Source organism: Somniosus microcephalus, chromosome 9, assembly GCF_052327205.1.
Source record: "Somniosus microcephalus isolate GS21.2 chromosome 9, FLI_Smic_1.0, whole genome shotgun sequence".
In the NCBI taxonomy this organism is placed as follows: domain Eukaryota; kingdom Metazoa; phylum Chordata; class Chondrichthyes; order Squaliformes; family Somniosidae; genus Somniosus; species Somniosus microcephalus.
Window position 1 is genome coordinate 211716353 of NC_140995.1, and position 10650 is coordinate 211727002.

A 10650-nucleotide genomic window follows, 5' to 3' on the forward strand; every position below is an offset into this window, starting at 1 on the left:
AGCTATCAAAAGTCTCATTTTGCTGCTGTGTCCGAGAACAGAAGATGTATCTTTCATAGGTCTCATTCTTTTTGGGAGAGCAATGTGCATCAAATTTTTTTTAGCACATCTTCTAATTTTTCTCTGTTCTCCACTGGATTAAATACAAATGTATTAAATACCTCTATCACCTGTGGGCCTGCAACCGTAAGCAGCAACGCTATCTTCCTTGCGTCTGGCTTCGTACCGAATCCGATGGCTGCAATGTAGAGTTCGAATTGTTGTTTAAAAATCTGCCAATTGTAGTCAACATTTCCCTCGAGATTCAAACACTCTGGTGGCTTCAAATTCTCCATGTCACTTTTCACAATTTTCAGCAGATCTTCACCACCCTGGTACCATGTTATGTTCATTAATAACTAGACATTCTTATTATGAACACAGCTAGCTTTTGCTAATTACTTTATTGAGCCCATGTGGACTAGGTACAGTATCTGTAGAGGCTTCCATCTTGACTGCTGCCTTGTGGGTAGCCTAGTGCCTCATGGGTAATGTAGTCTTAATATATATACAGCTGGGTAGTGTAGTCTTATATACAGCTCTACACAGCTCTACGGCTCCACCTAGTGTCCACTATAGAATAACATGTTATTGATCATTACAGTAAACACAGGATATGCATTCTTCACCTTGGAACAGATCAAGTCAGGATGGCCCTAATCTTGAGGCCATTAACTTTTCGCATAAATAATCGGTAACAGCTCACAGGTAGCTACCAAGCCAGGAAAGACGATTAAATTTTATAAATAACAAACAGCCAGGATACCGAAGCCATTAAACAAGGAGACAACCGCCCCAGAAGTCGTTAAAGTAAATGACTGTAACCATTTTAGACGAGCCCGCCAAAAGTTAGACAAAGAACTGACCTGATTTGGCGCGCAGATAAGGGGTGAAGAACCGGGTATAATTGTAGGCCCACCGGTAGCTCTCCCTCTCTTGCCTCTCGCTCGCTCCCGACACCGAGGACACCCATTACAACACCGGGGGCCAAACACAGGGAGGAGAACAGAACCAAACCGAGCACACACAGGACACACAGGCCGCAAACGGGCAGGCGAGACAAGACAAACGGTAAAACCAATAGGCAGAGAAGGGCAGCAAGAAGAAGCGTTGGGGGACAAATGGCCTAGTTATAAGCTGGCGTTTGAAGCTTGGATAGTAAAATCAAATTAACGGTAGAAACCGCCAACCGAGCCCCAACCGCAACAAAACCATCGGCGACCAAACCACCACCAGAAGAACAACCATTCCTGCAAGGTGAAGTACCCCGCAAAAGACTCTAATCTGACGAAGGAAAAAGAGGGGTACTTCGCACAGACAACTCCATCGCCGCGCCCTGTGACCACGTGACGACGGCAGGCCCAAAGGACAACAAGAGCGAACCCCAAAAACCACAACCGGCTTAATCGACAGGTTTCGAACCGTAAAAGACCCATTGGTGAGCATGAATTCCTGGCCCCTCGTAGCTTAATCTTGGGGGTGGGATAAGGATAAGGGGATTATTGTGTTTGTTCCCTCGATGTGTCGTGCCCAAATAAGTGTAATTTTATATGCCTGTAATTATTCCAGTAATTCTCAGTGTTGTGATTTTATTGTGCCTTTAATAAAAATTGCGGTTTTCTTCCACCAAACCACTTGTCTACTCTATTTTCTGTATCGCCACCTGTACCTAAGTCCGGTGTCTAGAACCTAGTGGTGTGGGAGCGATTTGAACCGCTCAGAGACAGTCAGGGGCAGAGCTGACTGGGCACACGCCACCCCCTACAGCATGCTGGGCCGAATGGCCTCCATCTGAGATGAAATGTCTATGATGTTGTCTTGCCTGTATTAGCACAGGTACTGCATGACACTATTTCTGTCCTAACTCCAGCCATACCGAGAATGCTACCATAGATTTGGAATACTTTATTTCCTTTTTTCTGTTGAGTTCTGTTGACACATTTTGCATTGGTTGTTCCTGTTTATACCTTCTGAGACCAGGCAAGTTAATACTTTAGATGTGCACCCTCCTTCAAATCCAGTTTTGAAAATGAGTCCACACCCAAAACATTAACTTGTCTGTTCGCTCCACATATACTGACTGGTTTGGCGCATTTTTGCAGCATTTTCTATTTTTGGTTCAGATTTCTAGCATCTGCTGTTTGTTTTTTACTTCAATGTAATTTCTGACTAGGTATTCAGTTGCCTCAGGTGATTCTGATTGTTTAATCATCTTGGTGGTACTAGAATGTGACAGCAGTTAGCAAACTGGCAGCACCCTTTCATCTTGTGATTGACTGTGGTCAAAACAAAGTGACTGAGAAGAAAAAGGGAATGTAAAGTAAAAGGATCTACTGCTATCTTTATGACAACAATCTGGAGACATCTTGTAGTTGGATTGTTTGTGTGTTTACATAAGAACATAAGAAATAGGAGCAGGAGTAGGCCAATCGGCCCCTCGAGCCTGCTCCACCATTCAATAAGATCATGGCTGATCTGATCCTAACCTCAAATCTTCTATCACTCTGCATCCACCCGAACCCATGTGATCTCCCGGGAGAGGCAAAAAACCAGATAAAGACCCAATGGCCAATTTGGGAGAAAAAAATCTGGGAAATTCCTCTCCGACCCATCTAGGCGATCGAAATTCTTCCAGGAGATCACTCTGTCCCTATATTTTCTACAGTACTTACCTTCTGTAAAGGCGATCTCCACCCCAGCCAGGAACAGGAATAAAACCATCTCCTGAAATCTAACACAGAATTAGAGCACAGTAGGAGCAGAACCAGGCTACACGGCCCCTGGGCCCACTCCACTACCCACAGGGCCATGACCATTCCGAACCTAGACTCATGTCCAATTTCCTGCCCGCTCCCCATAACCCTTAATTCCCTTTACTTCTAGGAAACTATCTATTTCTGTTTTAATTTATTTAATGATGTAGCTTCCACAGCTTTCTGGGGCAGCAAATTCCACAAACCTACCACCCTCTGAGTGAAGAAGTTTCTCCTCATCTCAGTTTTGAAAGAGCAGCCCCTTATTTTAAGATTATGCCCCCTAGTTCTAGTTTCACCCATCATTGGGAACATCCTCACCGCATCCACCCGATCAAGCCCCTTCACAATCTTATATGTTTCAATAAGATCGCCTCTCATTCTTCTGAACTCCAATGAGTAGAGTCCCAATCTACTCAACCTCTCCTCATATGACCACCCCCTCATCCCCGGGATTAACCGAGTGAACCTTCTTTGTACTGACTCGAGAGCAAGTATGTCTTTTCTTAAGTACGGACACCAAAACTGTATGCAGTATTCCAGGTGCGGTCTCACCAATACCTCCCTGTTTTTATATTCCATCCCCCTAGCAATAAAAGCCAACATTCCATTGGCCTTCTTGATCACTTGCTGCACCTGCATACTAACTTTTTGAGTTTCGTGCACCAGGACCCCCAGGTCCCTTTGTACAACAGTACTTTCCAGTTTCTTGCCATTAAGATAATAACTTGCTCTATGATTTTTCCTGCCAAAGTGCATAACCTCACACTTTCCGGTATTGTATTCCATCTGCCAAATCTCTGCCCACTTACTGTCTATGTCAAATAGAGTTAATACTAATGTTATTACTAATTATCCAATTCTACACATCCCATTATATTTCCATTTCATCTTATTCTTAGTTAATTACTAATGTTACTAATGATTTCTGCTGTTTTAACTGATTTTCAATTCCTAAGGACAGAAATGAAAGTTTGGTAGCATCTTTGTGCAAGTTTTAAAGGGGCAAAGTCTTTTTAAATTGTAACGTAGAGTTTGGTTCTTTTTCATTTGCAACTTTTTTAAAAAGTTTACTTTTAAGCTGCGTGATGCAAGCTGGCACTGGCTGATGATGTCTGGAGGGACCTCCAAAAGTAATTACAGCACTTCTGTCTCTACTGAAAAGCCCCCAAGCCTGGGCATCATTTGTTTCTGGAATTGGAATTGATAAGATAAATTGATATGAGTTGTTGTTTCAATCACCCAAGAAGAGAAATTTAGCAGAAGTTTAAGGGGATAATCAAATTTTACTTTTGACAAAGAGTCCAGTCTTTGCTGTGTTGAAGGAAGAACATTTTGGGGGGAAATAAAATTGAACATTGACAAGTCCTGACAGTCCAACAATACTGCTCTTTGGAATTGAGATAATGTTGAAATGATAGAATGGACTTAGGCACAATATTTTGAAAAATGCGTTCCAAGAAGAGTTCAAGTAGAATGAACAAAAATGTGTTGATAACTTGGATTAAGTTGTGAACTTAGTTAAGTGGTAATGATCATATTGTATTGGACAGTAACGTACCTCCAGGGTTCAAGAATAAGATGAAATGGAAATATAATGGGATGTGTAGAATTGGATGAGAGGAAATGATTGAGGATATAAGATAGAAACATGAAAATTACACCACCAAATGGGAATTTTCTAATCATTTTCTTAGGTGATAGTGGGTGAATTCAAATCAATCCAAAGCGGTTAGTGAACGATGTGTGAGTGCATCCATAAGTAACAAATCATTTGGGCACAATTCACAAAAAGATATCAATCTGGTATCGATAAACATCCTAATGAAAGTCAAGAAAATGTCGGTGAGAATAGTTAATTGATAGCTTTCCCTTGGAGATTTTTGTGTCCTTGCCTTTACTGAACAGTAAGGAAACTGCATTTGATAGCCTGGGTACTACCCAAGACATTGGGACCAATGAGATGGGGTGAGGAGATAAGCAAAGACCTCCAGGTTTCATGGGTGCCACTCATCCCCTGGTAACTCACCCAAGAGACCAGTCTTCATGTGTGAGCATACACGGTGATTGCAACAGGCTATTTAACTAGGAGTGGTTGATGGGACTCATAGAAAAGTCCATTCCTGTCCTCATCCAACACTGATACATGTATTCTTTCCAGAAGGCTAATAATCAGGAGTGCTTGGCTGATTCCCACCCCCGCCCCGCCCCCGCCCACCCCAGGAATAGATTATTTGAGTCCCAAGTTTATTGAAAATGTCAAATATTAGAAAATGTCCCAAATATATGTCAACAATTTCTGCAGGGACATGTCCCCAGTACTCCCTAGAAAATAAATGTTGTGCCTCTAATGTTTGCACCTCCTCTTCAGGGTTTAATGTAGTTGTGTTTTTTTTAAATCAATCATCAATACCTATGCCACGATCTCATTCTACTGGCCTTTCACTCTGCCTGCTTTTGGAATTGCATCCCTAAAATGAACAGCAATATTGAAACCTGAATATCTCGAAATTTGCATTTCAGTTCAAAGTTGAAATGAAATGCTGAAAGAAGGAAAGGAGCAGCTAATAAAGGGGTGAGTGAAAGTCGGGAACTTTACTCTGCGTAAAGAGTGAAAGATTGTTTCCATTGGTGGGTGACTGTGGAATAAGGGGATGGACACTGAGAATACTCATTGCAAGAACCAAGAGGAAAGGGAGAAGGAAGGTTTTATCACTCAGGGCTATTAGGCCATGGGAATCTTCACCACAAGTGGCTAAAGAGGTAGAGACAAGAACATCATATAAAAGGGAATGAGATAAATATTTGAAAAGGAGGAATAAAGAAGGATCTGGGACGAATGGGGTTACAGGAGAAAGCACTGGCACTGGCACCCAGATAGCCTCCTCCTGTACTGTAATAAAGAAAGACTTGCATTTATATCGTGCCTTTCATGACCTCAGGACGTCCCAAAGCACTTTACAGCCAATGCAGTACTTTTGAATTGTAGTCACTGTTATAAAGTAGGAAATGCAGGAGCCAATTTTCGCACAGCAAGGTCCCACAAACAGCAACGTGATAATGACCAGATAATCTGTTTTATTGAGGTTGGTTGAGGGATAAATATTGGCCAGGACACCAGGAAGAACTCCCCTGCTCTTCTTCGAATAGTGCCCTGGGATATTTTACGTCCACCTGACAGGAAAGATGGGGCCTCGGTTTAACTTTTCATCCAAAAGGTGGCGCCAACTGGTTTCGACATGTGAAGTCCAAGGACAGGTTGGCTCTGACTGAGGCTCCCAATTCAGAGTTGTCTCATTCACACAGAACCTAAGTCCAAATTAGAGTCCAAGGACATAGGGGGAGATGAAGCCTGTTAAAAGTGACATCGACTGAGCAGCCTGATCGCAGTGCAATGCAGAGGGAGCCTGGCTGTAGTTACACGGTGAATATCAGCGGGTTATTGGACTACTAGTTATAGGTAGGATATTGGGGCATTACAATTTCTAATACCAGTTAAATATAGACTGTGAGTTATTGTATTACTATTGGTTATGAAGGGAATCCGAGTATTACCAGTATTACTATTAGTTACTAGTGGAATTAAAGGTGCTCCTATCTCCAGCCTACAGGAGACCCAACTTTTATAAAGGTAAATGCAATAACATTTGTAGAAGTCATGTGATCAGATGTTACACAATCAGGCATCACATGGTCATGATCAAACCTCCAGAAATGCCTCCGATCAGAGTTGGCAGCCCTATTACTTACAGCTATGGTCCTGATTCACTAAACTTCTCGCACAACAGCTGCTTGGTATGAAACCAACGAAAGATGCTCGACTGTAGGAGACCCAACTTTTATAAAAAGGTAAAAGCAGCAATATTTGCCGAAGCCATGTGCTCAGCACATGACCTGGTCAAACCTCCAGGAATGCTTCCAACCAGAGTTGGCAACCTTAGTTTCAATAGGGAGGCACGGTGGCATAGTGGTTAGCACTGTTGCCTCACAGCGCCAGGGACCCGGGTTCAAATCCGGCTTCGGGCGACTGTGTGGAGTTTGCACATTCTCCCTGTGTCTGCGTGGGTTTCCTCCGGGTGCTCCGGTTTCCTCCCACAGCCCAAAAATGTGCGGGTTAGGTTGATTTGGCTATGATAAATTGACCCTTAGTGTTAGGGGATTAAATACGTGGGGTTACGGGGATAGGGTGGGATATGTGTCGGTGCAGGCTCGATGGGCCGAAATGGCCTCTATCTGCACTGTGGGGGATTCTGTGATAAGAAAAAAGGGACAGCATAAATATCTTTGCACCTCGCAAATAAAGCACTATTTTAAGTGTTTTTGTTATTTTCAGATGGGCGGCTAGTTGCGCCCCCCAAGGCTGAAAGTAACTTTTTGTACTTCCTCCCCTCAGTTGTTCGGGGCTATGGGAGTACCTTCCCCACTTGGACTGCTGCGGTTTAAGAATGTGGCTCACAACTGCCTTCTCAAGGGCAATTAGAGACGGGCAATAAATGGTGGCGTTGCCAGCGACTACCACATCCCAGAAATGTATTAAAAAAAAAGTTACAAAACATTGGTAAGGCGGTGGCCAATTCTGGGCACCACACTTTAGGAAGGATGTCACGGCCTTGCGGAGGGTGTGTTAGATCACTCCTTTACCTTTTAAACAGATTTGAAAACCTAGAGACAGTAATATGTCTGTTAAATCACTTAATTTATTAATGACAAAACACCCATACAAAGCAGCGCATATCAGCCTTACATCTAATCACTCACGTGCGTAGATTTAATGAGGAAACATGAAAATGGCTTCTCCAAACCTGTTCATGCCAGCGGGTCTTGAAGGTAGCAAGAGGTCTTCCTAACTGCGTGATATATTTTTTCCTTATTTACCCTCTCAAACACTTTCATTTTCATGGTTCATTACCAACACTCAGTTCCTCCCACAAAAGTAAATGAAGCAGCTTTCAATGCAACTCGTGATTAGCTGAACCTAAATATTTTAAGTTTAGGCCAAAGTTTCTCCTTGAAGACAGAAACAAAAACCAGAGAGTTTAGTACAATAGTCCCCTTCAAGCCATTCCAATCAGGATTAAGTCTTATTTAAACAAATCTCTGTACTCATCAATTTTATTTGATGAAAAATATTGTTTAAAAGAGAGAAAAAAAAAATCTGGGAACTCACCCATCGATAAGTATTTGTCATTACTGGTGCATACCCCCTACAGTTTTTGTACTAGAAACAGTATCTCGGTTAAGATAATTGCCAAATAGGCTTGCCAGCAAAGTTGATGCCCATGGAATAAAAGGGACAGTGGCAACATGGATACGGAAGTGGCTAAGTGACAGGAAACAGAGTAGTGGTGAACGGTTGTTTTACGGACTGGAGGAAGGTATACAGTGGTGTTCCACAGAGGTCGGTACCAGGACCACTGTTTTTCTTGATAATATATTAATGACTTGGCCTTGGGTGTACAGGGCATTATTTCAAAATTGGCAATGACAAAAATTGGAAGTATAGTGAACAGTGACGAGGCTAGTGATAGACTTCAATGAGACATAGACAGGCTGGTGAAATGGGCAGACACGTGGCAGATGAAATTTAACGCAGAAAAGTGCAAAATGATACATTTTGGTAGGAAGAACGAGGAGAGGCAATATAAACTAAAGCGTACAATCTTAAAGAGGGCGCATGAACAGAGACACTTGGGGGTATATGTGCACAAATTGCTGAAAGTGGCAGGGCAGGTTGAGAAAGCGGTTAAAAAAGCATACGAGATCCTGGGCTTCCTAAATAGAGGCATAGATTACAAAAGCAAGGAAGTTATGATGAACCTGTATAAAACACTGGTTCATTCTCAACTGGACTATTGTGTTCAATTCTGGGCACCGCACTTTAGGAAGGATGTGAAGGTCTTAGAGAGGGTACAGATAAGATTTACAAGAATGATTCCAGGGATGAGGGACTTCAGTTACGTGGATAGACTAGAGAAGCTGGGGTTGTTCTCCTTAGAGCAGAGAAGGTTGAGAGGAGATTTGAGAGAGGTTCAAAATCGTGAGGAGTCTGAACAGAGTAGAGAGAAACTGTTCCCATTGGCGGAAGGGTCGAGAACCAGAGGACACAGATTTAAGGTGATTGGCAAAAGAACCAAAGGCGACATGAGGAAAAACTTTTTTGTGCAGCGAGTGGTTAGGATCTGGAATTCACTGCCTGAAAGGGTGGTGGAGGCAGACTCAATCACAGCTTTCAAAAGGGAATTGGATAAGTACCTGAAGGAAAAACATTTGCAGGGCTACGGGGAAAAGGCAGGGGAGTGGGACTAGCTGAAGTGTTCTTGCAGAGAGCTGGCACGGGCTCGACGGGCCGAATGGACTCCTTCTGTGCTGCAACCATTCTATAATTCTAAGATGCAGAAGTTACCTTTAAATTAGTTCATGTTTTGCACGTGAAACGAAAAGAAACGTGAGCAGCAAGTAAGCTTCTTCGGTCAAGCACACAGCTTTTGACAGTTTTGAAGAAGGGTTTCGACCCGAAACGTCAACTCAAATTTCTCTCCACGGGTGTTGCCTGACCTGCTGAGTTTTTCCAACATTTTCTGTCGTTATTTCAGCTTTCTGTGTAAACATTTCATGAATCACGGGATAGCACAATATGAAACGGAGGCGTCTAATTCTCCAGGGAATGTATTGTAAAGCGAGGTTGCTGCTCCAGATGACTGTCTCAGAGAGCGGAATTCTTTAGATATCCTCACTGCCACTATCTGCTAGGTCCTTATTTCCTGAAGAAAATAGCTGTAAAAGAGGGAAAATTATAACTGGGTAACACATTAAATATAAGGAAAATGGTAAATTTAACTTGAAGTTACGAACTGTCTAGTTCTAAGAACGAAAAGTAAAAATGTATCCATTGTTTGCACTTGCAAAAGGATCCTTCATTATAAACTGTTTTAATTCCCTTTTCCTATCCGGCAATATTATTTTAACAGTATTTAACAAGACCTCGGAAATTCTACTCTGGCTTCTTCCGCGTTAAGTCCACAAATGGTTGGTGACGAGAGTTTGGTGAAACATGGCATGGACTAAAACTGAAAGTTACCTTCCTGGTCAGAGAACACACCAATAAAGGGAGATAACTGAATAAAAATAAAAACGTCTTCCCCAAAGTCAGCATTCTATTCAGTCTGTTGGCCTTCCAGCCGGCAATGAACCCGACAATGAAGGCCAGAAGGACGACAAGTTTCAGGGTCGATATTGACACCTCGCCCATCTTCACTTCCGCAGAAACTGAAACTAGCGGTGACGGTCGCGGGAGGAGAGGCGCAAACCGCGCACGCGCCATCCGGGCCGCCTTCCCCAGCCAAAGCCCAGAGCACCTGAGGGGAGGAGGAACTAAAATCTTTTCAGCAGAACTGAGGGTCCAACAGCTACTCATCTGAAAATAGCGAAAGCACTGTTCAAATAGTGATCAATTTGCGAGCTGCAAATATATTTCTGATGTGACTTTTTCTTGTATTGAAACGAGGGTTGCCAACTCAGGTTGGAAGTATTCCTGGAGGCGTCATCGCCTGACATTCTTCACACCTTATTCCTGCGAATGTTATTGCATTTACCTTATAAAGGTTGCGGACCCCGTAGAGTATTTTCGCTTGTGGTTTTGCTCGGGCAGCCGTTGTGCGACAAGCTCCGAGAACCAGGAAGCCACCATCAGTAGGCGAAGAAGGGAAATAGGGAAAGGGAAGGGCGGGGGGCGATGTCTGAGGGCAGGGAAAGAGGGGAACCAAAGGTGGGTGGAGCAATTCACAGGGGGAACCAGAGTGGAAGGACCTTTGATTCCACCAGTAACTCACTGAAATTGCACCAATAACTAAAAGTAATA

The 10650-nt window shown here is 43.0% G+C and overlaps 1 long non-coding RNA gene across 1 annotated transcript; it reads right to left on the reverse strand.

Annotated features, from left to right (window-relative positions):
* Positions 1-7480: 7480 nt before the first annotated feature.
* Positions 7481-10040, reverse strand: LOC147112997 (uncharacterized). The gene is made up of 3 exons (XR_015079456.1): positions 9871-10040; positions 9196-9566; positions 7481-7799 (listed from the first exon to the last, which is right to left on the reverse strand). It is a non-coding gene; the product is annotated as an uncharacterized LOC147112997 (long non-coding RNA).
* Between the last annotated feature and the right edge of the window lie 610 nt (positions 10041-10650).